The following is a 19784-nucleotide window of genomic DNA, read 5'->3' as shown; positions in this document are numbered from 1 at the left end:
GGAGGTGCGTGTGTGCAATCCTGTCCCTGATCCTGTCACTGCATCATCTTGCACCAGCAGGGATGCCTACGTCCAGACCTGTTTTCAGACAGGGGATGAGCTTACAACAACTGGCCTTCCTCTGCATGCGGACGTGGCTATCCAGGTATGGGTTGAGCCTGTCCTGACTGGTGTGGCGTTGCGTCAACGGGCCATGCGAGGGGACCTGCAGTCTTTTCATGAGGAGACTGCACGTCATCTCGAATGGCTCGTTGACCGCGTCGGCCTACTGGGACAGGTCACCCAGGCCGGATTCCTCCGTTTGCTGGAGCTTGTTCCGACCCCCTCCTCAACTGAACACCCTATGCGCCAGTTGTCCTCCGTGCCATCTTTCCACCCATTTGTCACCTGGGTGCCCTGTGGAGCTGCCTCTGACGGTGCGGCCAGGCTGGTGGAGGACACATCCCTGCCACAGTCGGGAGTTGGACGTCCAGCAGGGGTGACCACATCAACGACTGCACCCCGGCCAGTGGAGGATGTGCAGGCAGCAGGAGCCAGGGCACGGGCACAGGCACAGCAGCAGCAGCAACGAGGTGGGAGCCATGATGGCTTGGGGCCTTCGACATCGGAGGGACAGGCATCGGCCAGAGGGCAGGAGGACCCAGGACGGGAAGTGTCTTCCGTGTGGCAGCGGTTGGGCCATGCCATAGATGCGGAGCGGCAGCGGGCGGAAGAGGCACGGCTCACGATGGTCAGGGCGGAGAACTCCATGCGGAGGGCCCTGAGGCGGGCCGAGTGCCTCGAGGTAATCCGCAGGGAGTTGGAGGAGAACATGTCGTCATCCCTGCGGACCCTCAGGGCCATGGAAGAGGACCGCTTCCGGGACATTGAGCAGGAGTTCGATGATGCCCTGGCCCGGAACATCCAGAAGTGAGCCGTCAGACTAGCCCGCTGCCCTTGTAAATAGTTATTTAGTGTTAAGTTTCCTTTCGGTTTTGTTTTGTTTTGGGGCACTTGGACGATGCCCCAACTTCTTGTATATAGTTCTTCATTAGGTAGGATTTTATTTTATGCGTTTCATTTAAAGGATTGGGCACATGGACCCTGGATGTTCACTTTGTACATAGTTTGACAATGGATTTGGATTGTTGATTTTTTTTTTCCCATGGATCAATGGTTTTTTATTATTTTTGCACCTTGGATTTATTTTCTCAGACTAACACTTTGGAATCTTGCTTTTGGATTGCTTTTCATGTGGATTTCATGCATCTTTTTCATATATTGGACATGCTGGATTTCATTTATTATTTCCATTTTCTTCTGTTCCATTTCATTGCCTTGCTTTTCTGTTTAATACATTATCATTTGGTACTTCAATGTGTGGTATTCTCTCTTTGGTTTCATGCATGTCGCAATGTGTGTTTTATCATTCACATGCTGTCATTGTGTGGGTTTGACGGATATATGTTGATGTGCAGACTAGCCATTTGGGATGCATCATGTGCTGGTGATTTCTTTGTGGGGTGGATGTCATACCTGGTGGTGTGTTCGGACTGGGGTGGCGTGGGCAGTGTATTGAGGGGGCATGGGGGCCATGATTATGGATCGTCATGAGGTGTTGGGGGGACATGTATGGGGGCCTGCTGGCAGGTGCCCTGCACTGCTGGGGGGTGGTGGTGCAGGGGGACATGTGTGGGGGCCTGGTGGAGGGTGCCCTGCACTGCTGGGGGGTGGGGGTGCAGGGGGACATGAGTGGGGGCCTGGTGGAGGGTGCCCTGCACTGCTGGGGGGGGTGCTGGGAGACATGAGTGGGGGCCTGGTGGAGGGTGCCCTGCACTGCGTGGGGGTGCTGGGAGACATGAGTGGGGGCCTGGTGGAGGGTGCCCTGCACTGCTGAGGGGTGGGGGTGCTGGGAGACATGAGTGGGGGCCTGGTGGAGGGTGCCCCTGGATGCTGGGGGGGGGTGGTGCAGGGGGACATGAGTGGGGGCCTGCTGGCAGGTGCCCCACAGTGCTGGGGGTGGGGGTGCTGGGAGACATGCGTTGTTGATCAGTAGTGCAAGGTGACATGTGGCTTGGCTGGGGGGCATGCCCATGGTGGATGGGCTGCCTGCGGGACATGAGCAGGGGTGCAGGGTAGTCCCCTGTGGTGTGGGCTGCCTGCTGGGGCCGTGGAGGGTGTAGAGGGAACACCTGGGAGGACCCACACAGCCAATTCACGTGTAGTACTTCCCGGAACCCCTGAAATACACATACCCTGCTGAATTTGCGTGTGAAACTTCCTGCGCACCCCTAAATGACGTGCAAAGGGGTACGCGACAAACACGGACACCCGCTGTGTGAATAATAGCGTGTGCGTGGATTTCCTGGGTGCGCGGGAAGTTTAACAAGCGATCGGGCCTGGGGGAGCGGGGTACATGTATTTCAGGGGCGCGCGGGAAGTTTAACACGCGATTGGGCCCGGGGAAGTGGGGTACGTGTATTTCAGGGGCTCGCGGGCAGTTTAACACGCGATCGGGCCTGGGGGAGCGGGGTACATGTATTTCAGGGGCGCGCGGGAAGTTTAAAATGCGATCGGGCCTGGGGAAGTGGGGTACGTGTATTTCAGGGGCTCTCGGGCAGTTTAACACGCGATCGGGCCTGGGGGAGCGGGGTACATGTATTTCAGGGGCGCGCAGGAAGTTTAACACGCGATCGGGCCTGGGGGAGCGGGGTACATGTATTTCAGGGGCGCGCAGGAAGTTTAACACGCGATCGGGCCTGGGGGAGCGGGGTCCATGTATTTCAGGGGCGCGCGGGAAGTTTAACAGGCGATCGGGCCTGGGGAAGTGGGGTACGTGTATTTCAGGGGCTCGCGGGCAGTTTAACACGCGATCGGGCCTGGGGGAGCGGGGTCCATGTATTTCAGGGGCGCGCGGGAAGTTTAACACGCGATCGGGCCTGGGGAAGTGGGGTACGTGTATTTCAGGGGCTCGCGGGAAGTTTAACACGCGATCGGGCCTGGGGGAGCAGGGTACTACTCACCGTCTGCCTTGCGTGTAGAAGAACGCGTAGCCAACACCCACCCGCTGTGAAGTAATAGCGTGTGAACCCCAACGCCTGCAGAACACACGCACCGCACCCCACGAAAAGCACGTACAGAGCAATGGAAATCCTCGTGGGATCTTGAAGCCCTGCCAGGGCAACGCCCGTGCGCGATACGTCACAGACGCGCTTACGCGCTAAGGGCCTTTGGTCCAATGGAATCGTGTATGTGTGCTGACGCGCTTACGGGCTAAGGGCCTTTCCTCTAATTACACGCTGACGTGCAGAATTTTCACGTGCCAAATCACTCCGTATCAAGCTGGCCATGCGTAAGCACACGGAAGACCACTCTCCTGCCCAAAAGGCCGAATTACTTCCCACCAGAGCCCCGAGCAGCCTCCCACGAGCCATCTGCTGCTGCCTCCCTGCCTGCTGCCACCGTGCCCTGCCATTTGGTGCCTGCACATCAGCCATCTGCAGGGGTCCAGTTGCTGGAACAGAAGACTCCCGACTGGGATACCATCGCTCCACAGCCCAGCCCCAGGACCCAGTTGCCCACCCACGCCTGCCTCGGGGGTCGCCATGTCGGGGCAAACACCATCCGAGACCACTGGCGACTCCCAGCCAGAGGGGCAGAGGGCCACCAGCTTCAGTCAGAAGGAAGTTGGTGTCCTGGTGGAGCTTGTCCTGGGGCATTATGATGCCCTCTTCGGATCATCACGCGCCGACAAGGAAGGACGGGACAGGATCTGGGACGACTTTATGGTTGCCATCAACGCAGAGGGGGTGGCAACCCGCAACATCAAGCAAGTCAAGAAGCGCTGGGAGGACTTGAGGTCCAGGACCCTCATGAAGGCCCGGCGCCTCGTGGAGGGGGGCCGGGGCAGCATGAGTACCATCCAGCTGAGGGTCCTGGAACGCGTACGCCCAGCGCTCCATGCCCAGATCCTTGAGAGGCAGACCCGTCTGGAGTCGAGCGGTAAGTGGCCAAGCATTGCTGTGTGAGACAGGGCATGTTGCAGTGTGCTGGTTGTCTGATACTTGCCTGTATGTGTGACATAGGCCATTTACGCGTGTGTGTTTGCAGGGACATCATGATCATGCATGTGAGACCAGTAATGTGTGAAGCACACGGTTGGTGTATGTGTATAAATGCAACATGGGGAGCCCTATGCGAAATGGACACATGAGAGCATGCCAGTCTCTGTTCCTGGACATGGGTGGGGGTGAGGGATGGGTGCTGATGCCATGTGCATGTATGGTGTCCATGCCTGTGTGTCTGACCTGCGTGTCTGTGACTTGTGAATGCCATGGATGCATGACACATGTCCGTGACAATGTTCAGAATCACTGATGCTGCCTAGTTATCCTTGCATTCACTGTGTCTGGGGTGTACGAGTACAGATGGATGAAAGTACGGTGAAGTGTGTGCATGTGATAGGCATGACCCATGATGCATGTGAGTTCCAAAACAACATTGTATGTTTCAAGAGTCCCTTGGACATGTTTGCTAATGTCCATAGCATGCGCCATGCCTGTTACTGCATGTGTTTTGCCTGCACTGACCCATGTGTTGTGGAGGGACATGATGGAAGTGATCTTTGACAGTGCCACTCATCTGCTATTGCTTCCTGTCTAGGGGACCATTGTACAGTACCCTGATGCTTGTGTTCTATGTCTCCCTCTACACAGCGCAAAGTGAAGAAGAGGGCGGAGACGGCGCTGTGGAGCAAAGCGGCGGGGATGCCCCCATGGCTGCAGCAGAAGGGGTGGGTGAGCCCCCACAGGGGCTTGCAACGGCGGAAGACGGGGTGGAGCCATCCAGGTTGGTGGTTTCCACAGAGGAGGAGGAGGCCGCTACTGAGCCGCACATGGGGCCTGGTGGGGGCATCCCTGCTGGTGCAAGTCCAGGGGCAGGGGCAGGAGGCAGCACAGGTCGCCGTGGAGGTGCCTGTGCATGTCACTGTCCCTGACACTGTGACTGCACCACCATGCACCAGCAGGGATGCCCCATCCCAGGCCCGTCCGCAGGTAGGGGGGATGTCCATGTAATCTTACTCCCCTCCACCTGCGGACGGGGGCACCCCTGGCCGTATGGAGAAGGTCCTGATTGGTGTGCTCCCTGGGGGAGCACGCACGTCATCACGAAGAGCACTGTGCCAACGTGGCCCAGTTGGGAGCGGCCGTGGTCGGGGGTTTCGTACATGTGTTGGGCACTCTGGCGACCCTCTCCTCCTCTGTGGAGGCTATGCACCAGTCGTTCTCCATTCCATCTTCTGGCCCAGATGCCACCAGGGCCCCCTGTGGACCTGCCCCGACCAACGCAGCCAACTCGGTGGGGATCCCATCCCTGCCACAGTCGGGAGTCGGAGGTCCAGCAGGGGTGGACACACCAGCAACTGGACCCCAGCAGATGGAGGATGTGACGGCATCATCGGGCAGGGCACGTACACGACAGCCTTGTTGGATTCCATCAGCCTGGATACCGTTGTGCTGGCACACGCAGTTGCGTCGGAGACAGCGGCAGGCTCGACGTGGGAGGCATCATGGCTCGGGCCATCAAGATCAGAGGGGCAGGCATTGGCCGGAGGGCAGGAGAACCCTGGAATGGGAGTGTCTTCCGTGTGGGAGCGGTTGGGCCAGCAGATAGGTGCGGAGCGGCAGCGGGCAGAGGAGGAATGGCTCACAATGGTCAGAGCGGAGAACTCCATGTGGAGGGCGCTGAGGTGGGCTGAGTCCCTCGAGGGTATTCGCAGGGAGTTGGAGCTGGACACTGCATTATCCCTGTGAGACCTCGGGGCCAGGGAACATGCCCGTCTCCAAGCCATTGAACAGGAATTCGATGATGCCCTGCCCATGACAACAACCAGTAAGCCGTCGGACTAGCCTGCTGCCCTTGTAAATAGTTATGCAGTTAGTGTTAGGTTTCCTTTGCTTTTTTATTTTTTTTTGGACCTTTTGGACAATGGACCACATTTTTGTATATAGTTTTTTATTAGGTAGTATTATTAGATAGGTTTCATTTCTTCCGTTGGGATCATGGACCCTGGATTGTTTATCTGTATATAGTTGACTGTTGGATTTTATTTTTTTTATTTGGAATTTACCCATGGAGCAATGGTTTTCGGTTTTGTTTTTCACTTGGATTTACTTTTTTGAACTGTGACTTTGGACACCTTTCCTTTGGATTATGATTTGTGGTTTTTCATTATTTTACGGACATGCTGCTTTTGGTTTTTAATTCCCATTGTCGTTTGTTTATTTTTGATTCCTTTTATGTTGCTTTTAATACATTTTTTTCATCAAACTTCAATGTGTAGTATCATCTCATTGGTTTCATGCATATCATGATATGGGTTTTGACATTCACTGACACCCATTGTGTGTATGTGAGGGACATGTGTTCATTTACATACTTGCCATTGGGGTTGTATCATGTAATTGGCATTTCTAAGTGGGTGGATGCAATACTTGGGTGGGTGTTTGGCATGTGGAGGCTGCCCATAAGGCCAGGGATCTAGATTGTGATGACGTGTTGGCTGGGGGACATGAGTGGGGGCCTGCTGGCAGGTGCCCCGCAATGCTGGGGATGGGGGTGCAGGGGGACATGAGTGGGGGCCTGCTGGCAGGTGCCCTGCAATGCTGGGGGGTGGGGATGCAGGGGGACATGAGTGGGACATGAGTGGGGGCCTGCTGGCAGGTGCCCCGCAATGCTGGGGGGTGGGGGTGCAGGTGGACATGTGTGGGGGCCTGGTGGAGGGTGCCCCTGACTGCTGGGGGGTGGGGGTGCTGGGAGACGTGTGGGGGCCTGGTGGAGGGTGCCCTGCACTGCTGGGGGGTGGGGGTGCAGGGAGACATGTGTGGGGGCCTCGTGGAGGGTGCCCTGCACTGCTGGGGGGTGGGGGTGCAGGGGGACATGAGTTGGACATGAGTGGGGGCCTGCTGGCAGGTGCCCCACAGTGCTGGGGGGTAGGGCTGCTGGGAGACATGAGTGGGGGCCTGGTGGAGGGTGCCCTGCACTGCTGGGGGGTGGGGGTGCAGGGGGACATGTGTGGGGGCCTGGTGGAGGCTGCCCTGCACTGCTGGGGGCTGGGGGTGCTGGGAGACATGTGTGGGGGCCTCGTGGAGGGTGCCCTGCACTGCTGGGGGGTGGGGGTGCAGGGGGACATGAGTTGGACATGAGTGGGGGCCTGCTGGCAGGTTCCCCACAGTGCTGCAGTGTGGGGGTGCTGGGAGACATGCGTTGTTGATCAGTAGTGCAAGGTGACATGTGGCTTGGCTGGGGGGCATGCCCATGGTGGATGGGCTGTCTGCGGGACATGAGCAGGGTCACAGGGTAGTCCCCTGTGGTGTGGGCTGTCTGCAGGGGCCGTGGAGGGTGTAGAGGGAACACCTGGGAGGACCCACACGGCCAATTCACGTGTAGTACTCCCCGGAACCCCTGAAATACACGTACCCTGCTGAAATCGCATGAGAGACTTCCCGCGCACCCCGAAATACACGTACCCAGGACATTCGCGTGTGGTACTTCCCGCGCACCCCTGAAATACACGTACCCTGCTGAATTCGCGTGTGAAACTTCCCGCACACCCCGAAATACACGTACCCTCCAGGATTTGCATGTGAAACTTCCCGCGCACCCCTGAAATACAGGTGCCCTGATGGAATCGCGTGTGAAACTTCACGCGCACCCCTGGAATACACGTACCCAGGACAATCGTGTGTGGAACTTCCCGCGCACCCTGAAATACACGTACCCTGCTGAATTTGTGTGTGAAACTTCCTGCACACCCCGAAATACACATACCCTGCAGGATTTGCGTGTGAAACTTCACGCGCACCCAGAAATACACGTACCCAGGACAATCGCGTGTGGTACTTCCCGCGCACCCCTGGAATACACGTACCCAGGACAATCGCATGTGGTACTTCCCGCGCACCCCTGGAATACACGTACCCAGGACAATCGTGTGTGGAACTTCCCACGCACCCCTGAAATACACGTACCCTGTTGGGATCGCGTGTGAAACTTCCGGCGAACCCCTGAAATACACGTTCCCCACTTGGCGTTTGCTGTTTGGCAGCCCTGTGAACTGGTCCAGAGTTAGCGCAGACATTTGCGATAAATTGGGGATTTTGATGGATTTTCCTTGCGCAAGGCTTGGGGGCGTAACTGGCGCTGCTGCAGGGTCGCTGCGCCACTGTTCGCCACGGCTGGTTTTGGAGGCTAAAATCCATGAATACGCTGTGCTATGAAATGGATTTTATCGCACGCGGCTGGCGCAGTGTATCGCATGGGGATACTGTGCGCCAGCCGCGTGCGCCACTTTTGTGCGAAATTCTATGAATTACCCTGTTAGTCTTGTGGCTTGCTCACACATGGGTACTGTTATACCATGTACGTCTAGTGTCTGTGGCACTAATTTCCAGTATTGGTTGCATTTCTTTAAATAACATTGTTTAATTGAATTTGAAACAGCTTGCAAGAGTTGGCATTAAGGCCTTACAATTGAAATTTTTGTGTGCTATTTGTTCTCAGATTGCTGCATGTTCTCAGTTAATTCTCTATATTGCAAATGTTGCCAAAGGTTAACATTACCTATGCTACCAACAGTTTTCCGGCAGAGTTTGTGCCCTAAGGTTTTAAAAATCGGTTCACCTTTCACTGGTGTCAATTGTAGAAGATCTCCGAAAACGATAATGTGTTTCCCTGCAAAGAGTTCTTCGTTGTTACTTTTAAGTTTTCTTGCAATCTCAGATGAATCAAAGCCAACATTAGGTTGGAGACCATGCTCACTTCATCTATTAGTAGCATTTTCATTTGTTTCAATACTCTACGTAATTCCATTGCAGCTTCTGCAGAAAGTTTCTAGTAGTCTAATTTATTTTGATGCTCTACTGGAAGCAGTAGTAATCGGTGTAAAGTGACACTGCCTATGTTGTAGGCAGCTAGACCTTTGGGGGCAGTTACAACAGCTGACAGTTTGCTGTTTGTCAATTGTTGAAGGATCTTGCTGATGATTTTGATAAAAAATGTTTTCCCTGATCCATCTTCACCACTGACGTACAGCAGTATAGGTTTATAATTTTGGCAGGTACATTCTTTATTTTCGTGTTGTACACCATGCACAATTTGTTTTGTTACATCTTCAAAAATGGTGCGCTGATCGTTGTTAAGTTTTGCTTGTTGTACAGTTAAGTGTTCTGTATCTTCTTGATACTGATACATGGTGTTTTCTACTTCTGCCGTAGCTACTTCAGCCTCATTTGCTATTAGTGGTTGTCCTAGTGGTTCTTGACTTCCTGTTACAGAAGGTTGACTACTGTCGGAAGAGTCCTTATCTAGTTGGGCCTTAAGTTCTTCTTCCTGTTGCTGCTCATTGTGTAACATTGTTTTGTACTGCGTAAAGTTCACATTGGTGATAGCGCTTTCATTTGCTTTGTAAGCATCTTCATAGCAGTCATAGTTATCTAGTATGTCTTCCTTTTTTCTCCATGGTTTGAAAAGTTGTAACAGAGACATGTAATATAGTTCTTTCTGTTGAGGACTTTTTAATGACAATTTTACATGATTAATTAAGCTTTGTTTGGTAAGTTTCACTAACCTCCCTTCAGAATCGGACACTCTATATCAGCGTTTACTTTCATCGGGTTTTACGTTATTTTTGTATGCAAAGTTTTGAGCTACGTGGTATAGACACATGCTTTCCAGAGTGCTACTCCTGTTTGGATAGTATATGTCCAGTAGTTTTTCACAATGTCTTGGCTGTTGGGATCATTTCTGGCAATTGTTTCTATGTCCTCATTTGATCTTAGCACTCCTTTTCTATATTTTGCAGGACCAGGACTGAGCCATACTATGTTGTCTGATTTTCCATACAAAGCACTACCGGTTAAACGATCTGCTGCTTCATAGGTGCCACATTCCCTATGAGAGCATTGTTATGCCTAGGCTGTACAATTTCTGTGATAATGTTTTGTCTGATGCTAGGTCATCCCAGAGGTCTTCAAGCTCTGTTTTTTCTGCTTTTGTTAAGTAGGCTGTAACATATCGTGCAACAGCAGTGGAATTGTCTGCAATGTACTGCACATCTATGTTAGCATTCCATAAAAGGGCAATGATTGCATTGTAATCATTGATATATTTTGATTCTTCCCTTCTTTATATGTAATACGTGTAATACGTGTTCTTAGGTGATTTACCTTTAACACTATGTCGAACTGAAGACATGAAGTTGTTTACTTCACTTGTTTCTGTAACTGGTCTAGGGAAACCAAAGCGGCATTTGGTGTAGTATGTACCTTTGTTTTTGTATTTGCGGTGACAATATTTGCCACATTTGTGTCTTTGAAATTGTAAAATCTGCCCATGCAGCTCACTGTGTCTGAGAAGGGATTTCACAAGTGACATATTTTTGGATAAACTGTAAAACAGTGCTGTCACTGTCGTGACCAAATTTCGGTGCACCTTTGATCCATAACAGCATGTGAATATGTGGTGCTCCTCTGGCTTGATATTCTTTTCTCCAAAAGAAGTGCTGCACTTCTGCAAGGGGAGAAACAGTTTTATTGCAAATAAAGTGTAGCATGGCAATGAAACGATGATGGAAATATCTTGACACATTAACTGGATCTAGAGAGCAAAGTTCTCCAGGTGTTAATATATCTGTGTTGTTTTTGTTGCTGTTTGCTGTGCGTAGGAACTCATGTAAATCTTCCCATGCATATTCGGCACAACTTAGCATAACAAACCAAGTCGGTGGTCCTAGGTCTCTGATCATACAACGCACGTCTCCGTGCCGTCGGAACCAGTATTCCTTTGTACGACGCATGTTTGTAAACAAATTTGTTATCCTTGATTGTAAAACCTCATCTTTTTCCTGTACTTTTATGTATTAACTGCGTAGCTGACATATTTTGAAAGTGGGTACCAGATTTAAGAATGTGTGCAACTCCGTAAGATAGTGTTGCTAATTCACTTTCATAGAGTAGGTGGAATATGTATTCCACATTTTGTCTAAATCTGAGATCTTGCGAATACATTCGTAATGAACGGTATTCTGATGCCCCAATCTGAGTGGGTCTATCATCGTATCTTCCACTTTTGCTAGTAGGAAATAGCAGTGGAAAAGCACATGCTTCTATTCTTTTTTCCCATATACTCATTGAGGACTCTTTGGTTTGTCGCATTTGGTAAGTTTCTAGTGCTTCATCTATGCTTTCATTGGAATGCAATGGATGAATTGTGTAATGGTCCAAAAGAGTGGATACTGTAGCAGGATCCAGAAGTTTGAATTGTCCAGTTTCTGATGGCTCTTGAATTATTTCAGTTGTTTCCCTTAAGCTTTCATCAATATTTATTTCCTTGTAGTACTCATTATTGTCTTTTATATATTGCAATGCTTGTCTAACTTTGTGTAAGTCCACTAATTGTTGCCACATTTTTTTGTCCTTTGTTGGTACTCCATTTACCAAGACTATTAAAGAATGCTCTTTTGAACGTTCCACTCCTAGAGTGTGTACATTTTCCGTTAGATTTAATGGCAAATAAACTACTTTGCCACGAATGCCTTTCACCAATTCAGAGGAAAGTAATTTTGCTGTTTTTGGATGAAGGTGTATAATTGCTTGAAATGGGTGAATTGCTTGAATTATTATGCTCTCATACAAATTGAGCTGCTGCAGGATTTTTGGTAATGGAAACAATTCCAAATTATTTGTAATAGCACGTGAATGTTCGTGGTTGTTGTCTAATTTTGTAGTACAGTAACTGCAACATATTAGACTTTCAGTTAGTTCATATTTGTTTTCTGCTAAAAGGTAGAGAGCCAATTCAAACCATTTAGAATCTTCATTGTCTTCCATTTTGTATGTTATGTCCACATTTTTTGTGTTCCTTTTGTAAAACGTTCTGCGGCAACACACACACACATATGGTTTCGTACTTCAGCCAATGACCTTTTAAATGTTACTATTTCTTTTCTGTATGTGTGTAATAGAAGGTTGCTATGTGCAGAATTGTTTCTACTATGTTCTAAAACTGTTGCATTTTGTAAGTGGCTCTCACTTACAAAATACTTTCTCTGAATACGGTGAATTTCTTCTTGTAAGTATTTGGGTGTACCATGCAGAAGACTGGTATTTAAGTTGCCTAATTCTGAAGCTGGACTTTTTGCATAGTATATTTTATACACTAGATTTCTTACATTGGAATGATGTATTGATATCCTTTTGATATCATGGAAGGTGCTTTTGCAAATAGGCCCAGAAATGCAGGCTAATGAATGTCCTTTTAGTCCTGTGTATTTCCGCACTGGACAAATATCCATATATCTTGCAGCACTTTCATTTTACTTTTCTCTTTACCTTTTACATATTGATTAAGGAACTGATGTAAAGATTTTAACGCTTTGTTTGGAATGGTACACATTGATGTGCACGGCCATTTGTATACTGCACGGTGTGGTTCTGCTGAATAGAGAGGCCATTCTGAGTTTTCAGGGAATACATTTGTAAGGAGTGTTTCTTGTTCCATGATGGTAGTATTGATTTTCTCATACCCTCGTCCACTGCCATGGATGGCAATTGTGTTTGGTTTGATTTTGTTTGTATGCTTCTTCATTAAAATATGGTTCTGTGGTTGTTGTGTGACTCCATTCACCACCACAAACATGTAAGAAATTATTTTTGTTCACATTCCGTTTATTGCTCAGTTTCTTTTGTAGTTTAGTACTTAGTTTTGTTAGTGCTTTCATCCTATTTAACACTAATATAAACAACTTCCTTTTGAGATGGATTGCACTGTCCACGAGACCTTGTAGGATTAACTTTCTACGGTAGGTTTTAAGGGGTGAGGATGATTTCGGTCCTCTTCTTAGTAGATTCTGAAGGACTCTGATGAAACATTTTTGATAAAATACTTTTTTTACTATGCGTTCTTGTTACACTATCAGGATTATTAGGAGCAGTGTTAGCTGTACTGGTAGTCGTTTTTGTGACAACATTTTTGTGTTTTGTGACACATTTTGATGGAGGAGGTAAAGTTTCGGTACTTTGTTTTGCTAACCAACTGCATTAGCTGGTTTGATTCAACAGTCTCTACAACAGGTGGATGCTTACATTGGGCACTTTTATTTTTATTTGCTCTACTTTTGCGTTCCTTTCTACGGAGTTGCTTTTTGGAAGGCATTCTTTGGTGTCTGTTGGAAAAAAAGGTATACTTTGGTCTGTTGCCCAATGTCTGTGTGCTGTGTGCATGTGTGCATGAGTCTGATGGGGAAGGTCTTTGTCATGGTGTGTCGATGTGCATTGGACTCTTGCAATGATTTGGTAAGGCTACTTTATTGTTTCTATACTACTACAATGTGCTTCAGATGAGAGTACAAAGTGGCCTACTTGTGACAAAAACCATTATTAATGAACGAAATGCCATAAACTTGCAACAGCAACTTCTTTTCTAAATCTAACCTTATAAGGATTACGTATGTTATTTGAGTTCCAAACACACAGGGATTTGTGAGCCATTCTGCCTGTTATTCTTTGTTCAATAAATGGATATTTGTAGGTAGAATGGTTTAGAAATCAAGTTTTGCTTTGGCGCCCAAAACAAAAAAATAACCCACACAGCCTTTTTGAGGAGTAGTTACAATATAAAGGTAGTACTGTACTTACTTTTTTTTGCAAAATAACCAGGTGTCTTCGGGTATGTCGTCTGCAGTGTAGATGCTGTTGATTCTCGGGAGAGTAGTCTTCACTGCGGTGCAAAAAAACAAAATTAATTACTTAGTGTGTTTACAGCAGTGATGATACTGCACACATTAATTGTGCTTCTTTCATCACAGCATTCTACTTTCATATTTCAACCCGGTGCATGTGTGCATTTCACTTCACTCTGTGCAGTCTTTCCATGGTATTTGCAATATGGTACTTGAAAGTCCTTCAAAATTGCTAACAATTTTAAGTTTATGGAAATGCCTTGTTTTTTACACAGTGTGCTATGTATAGGAGAGAGGTTTGTAAGTGATAGGGCACAGTAGTAGATGGAGGGGAAAAATGTTCTACTTGCAAATTAAAAGCACAATGCCGAAAAAACGGGAGACCCTCCGAGGGATACGTCAGCACAGCAATCGGGAGCGCTTACTTTTCTCATACAATTACATTGCAAGTAGCATTACTGTAGCCCGTACAGGGTACACAACTCTGACATTTTCACATACAAAATTGAGTTCCGCCCTAAATAGGCATGCTTGCAACGTATGTATAGGCTATGTGGAAGACAGTAAGCAGTTGTGCGGTTTGTCAATGATAATTCGGACATCTTGCACTTAAAAGGGGGAACATTGGTATGTATTGCCTATGCACATTTAGCACCATTAATTTTGTCTAAATGAAATCATAAGGGTTGCACATGTTCTCTGATTACAATATACATACCTGTATTCTATACTCATGCATGTGCGCATGCATGGAGCTGTAAGTAGAAATTTGCAATACTTGCACACTAGCTTATGAAGTAGGTGCTTTGCAATGATATGCGACTTCCATTCACAATCATCGACAGTAATTTTGAAGTGCGCAATGTTGATGACGGAGTTAGAATTAGCGATGTTCAATGCGATTGGTGGATGGTTGTGTGACTGCTTAGTTGTGTCCAATAAGGGACTCGACTTGCTACCACTGGGGAAAGGGTGGAAAGACTGGGCAAGAGTTACCTGCCGCACGTAAGCAACGCTTGTCCGCAGGTAGGGCGTGTCACATACAGGTTTCTACAGCAAATCCTGCATGCAAAGGGGACTGTAGGCATCAGCCAATCAGATGTTCACATTACTCTTTTGTGTGGAAAGAGGAAAGACGGTGCGTACAGTGAAGATGGCAGAGGTGCAGAGGGTCAGGGTTCTGGTGATTGGAGACATTTTTGTGCATGGATTACAACAATATGCCAAGAGTAGGCATGTGGCACACCATTTCGATGTGAGAGGAGTAGAGGTGGTGTGGAGCGCTGACACTGATGGCAATGCTGCGGCAATTCTGCAAGTTTGCACAGACATGCGCACAGTGACCACTCCTCATGTGGTAATTTTGCACTACGGTGCTTCCCATTTGGGTTACGTGAGTTCATGTACTTTGTTGGCCGATTTGGCACAGTTGGTTGAACCACTCATGACCATCTTCCCAACAACGAAAGTCATTTTTTCTGCTTATCTGCCTAGAATAAAATGGGACAACAATTCTGTTTTCTGTCCAGACCAAAGTATTGGGAGGTGTATCATCCATCGCGGCATGCGTGCATTTATGAGACAAGCTGGCATGTTTTTTCTGCAGCCACAATAACATTGCTTCAAGCAATGCAGATTATTTCGAAGCAGATGGTGTTGCGCTATCTTCTTTGGGAAATGCGATGTTCTTTTGGAACGTAAGGCTTGCTTTAGAGAAGGTTCTGTAATGGTTGTAGGATTAAAGCAAGGACAAAAAATACAAAAAAATAAATATAATAACAGATGTCTGTACGGTATCTGGCCAAAAATAAAAAAAAAACGGCTCTTTTCAGAGCCCATCTTAAAGGGCAAAAAGGGGAGTGACACTTTAATGTACCGTTGTCACGCTCTGATCCTATACATGTCCGCGAACATGGCGGTTCTGTAACGCTCACCTGATTCCCGTAGAGGCGCCGGTCTTGACTGGGCGTATACCGTATCTTCAAAGGTGATGTGTAACACACGGCTAGCTCTTTGGGCTGGACCTCTGTGCACTGTATGTCTGACTCGAAGGGTAAGATGTCTGCAGATAGAAAATATGGGATTAAGGAACTGGGTTATTGAATGTCTCTCTCTTCTTCCCTTTCTCTTCTCCTGTAGAACCCCAAAGGTTAACGCTCTCACCTTAGGTAAGTGAACGCCGTGCTCTCCATCTGCCTCGGGGCAGGGTGCTGTAACCAGTTTCTTCACTGGATAAGGGGAGCAGGCCTCTTGACTTCAGAGGACTGCTGTCCGTCGTTTACTGCACGAACGGTAAGTTTCGAGTAATCCTAATGTCTTTAAAGTCTTTAGTAATGATGTCTCTTGTTTTGCAGGGTTCCGGCGATGGCGGATGACGGGCTGAAGTGAGTTGAAGATGGAGCCCGTGTGATGAATAGAAGCGCCTGGAAGCACGTAAGTAAGCGCTTGTTGCCTGCTTCACGATGTGCTCTAACTGTCTTTTTATTTTGCAGGTACAAGTTCGGAGCGGCTGCAGGGTGCCGGAATACCCACTGGGTTAGATGTGGAAAGGAGTAATGGCACGTGAGTATTAAAGTTCCCCAATGTCTTTAAACGCACCTTGTTTTGTCTTTCAGATGCGGGATGCAGCGCCGAAGGCCTCCGGAGCGTGCGAAGAGTTGGTAAGCTTTTGTCTTTCAGATGCTGGAATGCAGTGTGAAGACCTCCGGAGCGCACGAAAAGTAGGTAAGCCTTTGTCTTTCAGATGCCGGAATGCAGCGCGAGGCGTTGGTGACAGCCGATGGACCAGGTAAGTGAAGAGCTGTCACTGAAGACCGTAATGCTAACCTGTTCTTTCTTGTCTTTATAGGTGTTGCTGAAGACTGGATTCAGGATGGTAAGCCTTTTTCCTTAGGCCCAGGATCAGATGCAGAAGACACGATGAGCGTTCTGCTGCAGAGGATGCAGAATAACGCAAAGCAAGATTCATCCATCGGGTGTGGTTTAAATAGCCTCCTGTAGTGCTTAGGTGTCTCCTTCCACAGCCACGCCTAGGTAAGAAAAGAGTTCCTGCTTTCCAGAAGAGTTCCAGTGTTCTGAATCTAGGGAGTGGCTCCTGCCCCACCCAACAGGAAAAGTAGTTCCAAACAGAAGAGGATCAGAGGCTCAAATGGCAGGCAAGTAAGCAGCATGGTCTGCTGCAGGTAAGTCCACCCAAGCATTATGAGCCCGGCGTTTCCAACGCTGGGACTGGGCATATTTATGAGCCTGGTGCCACTGGCGCCAGGACTGGGTCCAAAAGGTCCCAATTGGGACTGGTTGGCACTCAGAACCTGGGTTATGGATCTGCTTCCAAGGGAGTTGGGAAAACCCTGACCTTTTGGAAGCAGAGATCATGACAGTACCCCCCCTCAAGGCCCCTCCCAAACCGGGCTTCTCCGGGGGTTTTGGCTTGTCAGGAAATGTTCGGTGAAATCTTTTGATTAGGCGAGGAGCGTGGACATATTCAGCAGGTTCCCAGGATCTCTCTTGGGGGCCGTAGCCTTTCCAGTCAATTAGGTAAAATAGTTTAGATTTGGAGATCTTGGAGTCCAGAATGCTTTTGACTTCAAACTCGAGTTCTCCATCAACTAGGATAGGTTTTGGAGATTTAGTTAGTCGGGTTTGAGGTTGCACGGGTTTTAATAGAGAGATGTGGAAGACCGGATGTATCTTCATGTGCGGGGGCAAGTCCAACTTGACCGCTACTGGGTTTACTATGGTAGTGGTGGAATAGGGACCAAGGTATCTTGGGTTGAATGTGCGTGGCCCTTTTAGAGGTAGATATTTGGTGGATAACCAGACTTGATCCCCTACTTGATATTGAGGGGCTTCCTTCCGATGTTGATCTGCTCCTTTCTTGTATTGTTCTTTAGCCCTTTGAAGGTGAGAAACAGCTTCCTTAAAGGCTTGGGTGATTGTAGAATGCAGGTAGTCTACTGCTGGTGTTTCAAGATCTTGGAGGGGATCCAACTCCGAGGTTCGAGGGTGACTGCCGTACAAAAGAAAAAACGGGGTTTTCCCAGTTCCCGAATGGACAGAGTTATTGTAGGCATATTCGGCTATCCAAAGGATGTCTTTCAAAGTTTTTTCCGTTTGTTGCAGCATGCAGCGTAAATACTGTTCCAGAGTTTGATTGGTCCTCTCGGTTTGTCCGTCGGTCTGAGGGTGGTGACTGGTCGATAGTCGCACATCAATTTGAGCCGACCGACAGCAACTTCGCCAAAAATGAGAAATAAATTGACTACCTCGATCCGAAATTAGAACCGAAGGAAAACCGTGCAGTCGGACGATGTTTTCGAGAAATTCTCGTGCCAGAGTTGCTGCTGTTGGCAAGCCTTTGAGTGGAATGAAATGCGCCATCTTGGAGAATAAGTCCACGATTACTAGAATCGTATTGTATCCGGAGCATGGAGGTAGATCGGTGATGAAGTCCATAGAAAGCGTATGCCAAGGGCGAGGTGGGATGTCAATAGGGTGTAAGAGGCCTGCTGGTCTTTCCTTTTGACTCTTGTTTTGGGCGCATACTCCACAGGACATTATAAAGTCTCTGATATCTTTTTTCCAAGACGGCCACCAGAAGTAGCGCTTGATCTTTTCTGAGGTCTTGGCCATACCGGGATGTCCTTCCATTAAAGAATCGTGATAACAAGAGATTACTTTTTTCTGTAAAACTGTGCTGGGTAGGTATAATCGTTCTTGGAAATACAATAAGTTGTCCTTTACTGCAAAGTCCTTTCCCTGCAGATGCCAATTCTGTATGTCTGCTGGAGTTACAAGTTGCCTGGCTTTGTCCTTAACTTCCTCTATGGATTCTGTGGCGATTACACCCAGAATTCTTTGTTCGGGAATGATTGGTACAGGTTTAGGGTTGATCAAGTGTTCTTCCACTCCCATCCGAGAAAGGGCATCAGCTTTACCGTTCTTTGTACCAGGTCGATAGGTAATTATGAAGTCAAACTCGGCAAAGAATAATGCCCAACGGAGTTGTCTAGAGGATTGGGCTTTCGCGGTTTTCAAATATTGCAGGTTTCGGTGATCCGTAATCACAGTAACGGTGTGTCGGGCCCCCAGCAGATAATGCCGCCAAGCCTTAAAGGCAAACTTGATAGCCAGAAGTTCCTTGTCAGTAATCGTGTAATTGATTTCAGGAGGCGAGAATTTGCGGGACCAAAATGCCACGGGATGCAACTGATTGGTTACCGGGTCCTTTTGTGATAGAACTGCCCCCATGGCAAGGCTTGAAGCATCAGTTTCCACGATGTAGGGGAGTTCGGGGCGAGGGTGTTTTAAGATTGGTGCAGAGATAAATTTAGTCTTCAAATCCTGGAAAGCTTGTTCCGCCTCGGTAGACCATTCAAAACGTTTGTTTTTCTTTAACAAGGCAGTGATGGGCTGGACTATTCGAGAGAATTCGGGGATAAACCTGCGGTAAAAGTTAGCGAAGCCTAACATGCTTTGCACACCTTTTACGGAGGATGGTGATGGCCATTTGAGAACTGCATCGACCTTCTTTGAATCCATACGCACTCCGCCAGGTGATAATATGAATCCCAAGAATTCAACTTCAGTCATGTTGAAAACACATTTTTCCAACTTAGCGAAAAGTTTGTGTTGACGCAATCTTTCGAGGACCATTTTCACGTGTTTCCGATGTTCAGATTCCAATGAAGAATAAACGAGGATGTCGTCAATGTAAACAACAACACACACATCTATGAGCTCTCTGAGGACATCGTTCATAAAATATTGAAAGGCGGCCGGGGCATTGCAAAGTCCGAAGGGCATGACCTGATATTCAAATAGCCCATACTTGGTCCGGAAGGCCGTCTTCCATTCATCGCCCTCTTTTACTTGTACCAAGTGGTAAGCTCCTCTAAGATCCAGCTTTGTATATATGCATGCTTTTCTGACTTGGTCCAGGAGTTCAGGGATCAAAGGTAATGGATATCTCTTCTTAATGGTGATCTGGTTCAGGGAGCGATAATCTATACAAGTTCTAAGGTCTCCTTCCTTTTTTGGAACGAAGAACAAAGCTGAAGAAGCAGGG

Source organism: Ambystoma mexicanum, chromosome 9 (assembly GCF_040938575.1).
Source record: "Ambystoma mexicanum isolate Mex_15411 chromosome 9, UKY_AmexF1_1, whole genome shotgun sequence".
Classification (NCBI taxonomy): domain Eukaryota; kingdom Metazoa; phylum Chordata; class Amphibia; order Caudata; family Ambystomatidae; genus Ambystoma; species Ambystoma mexicanum.
This window is presented reverse-complemented; position numbering follows the sequence as displayed.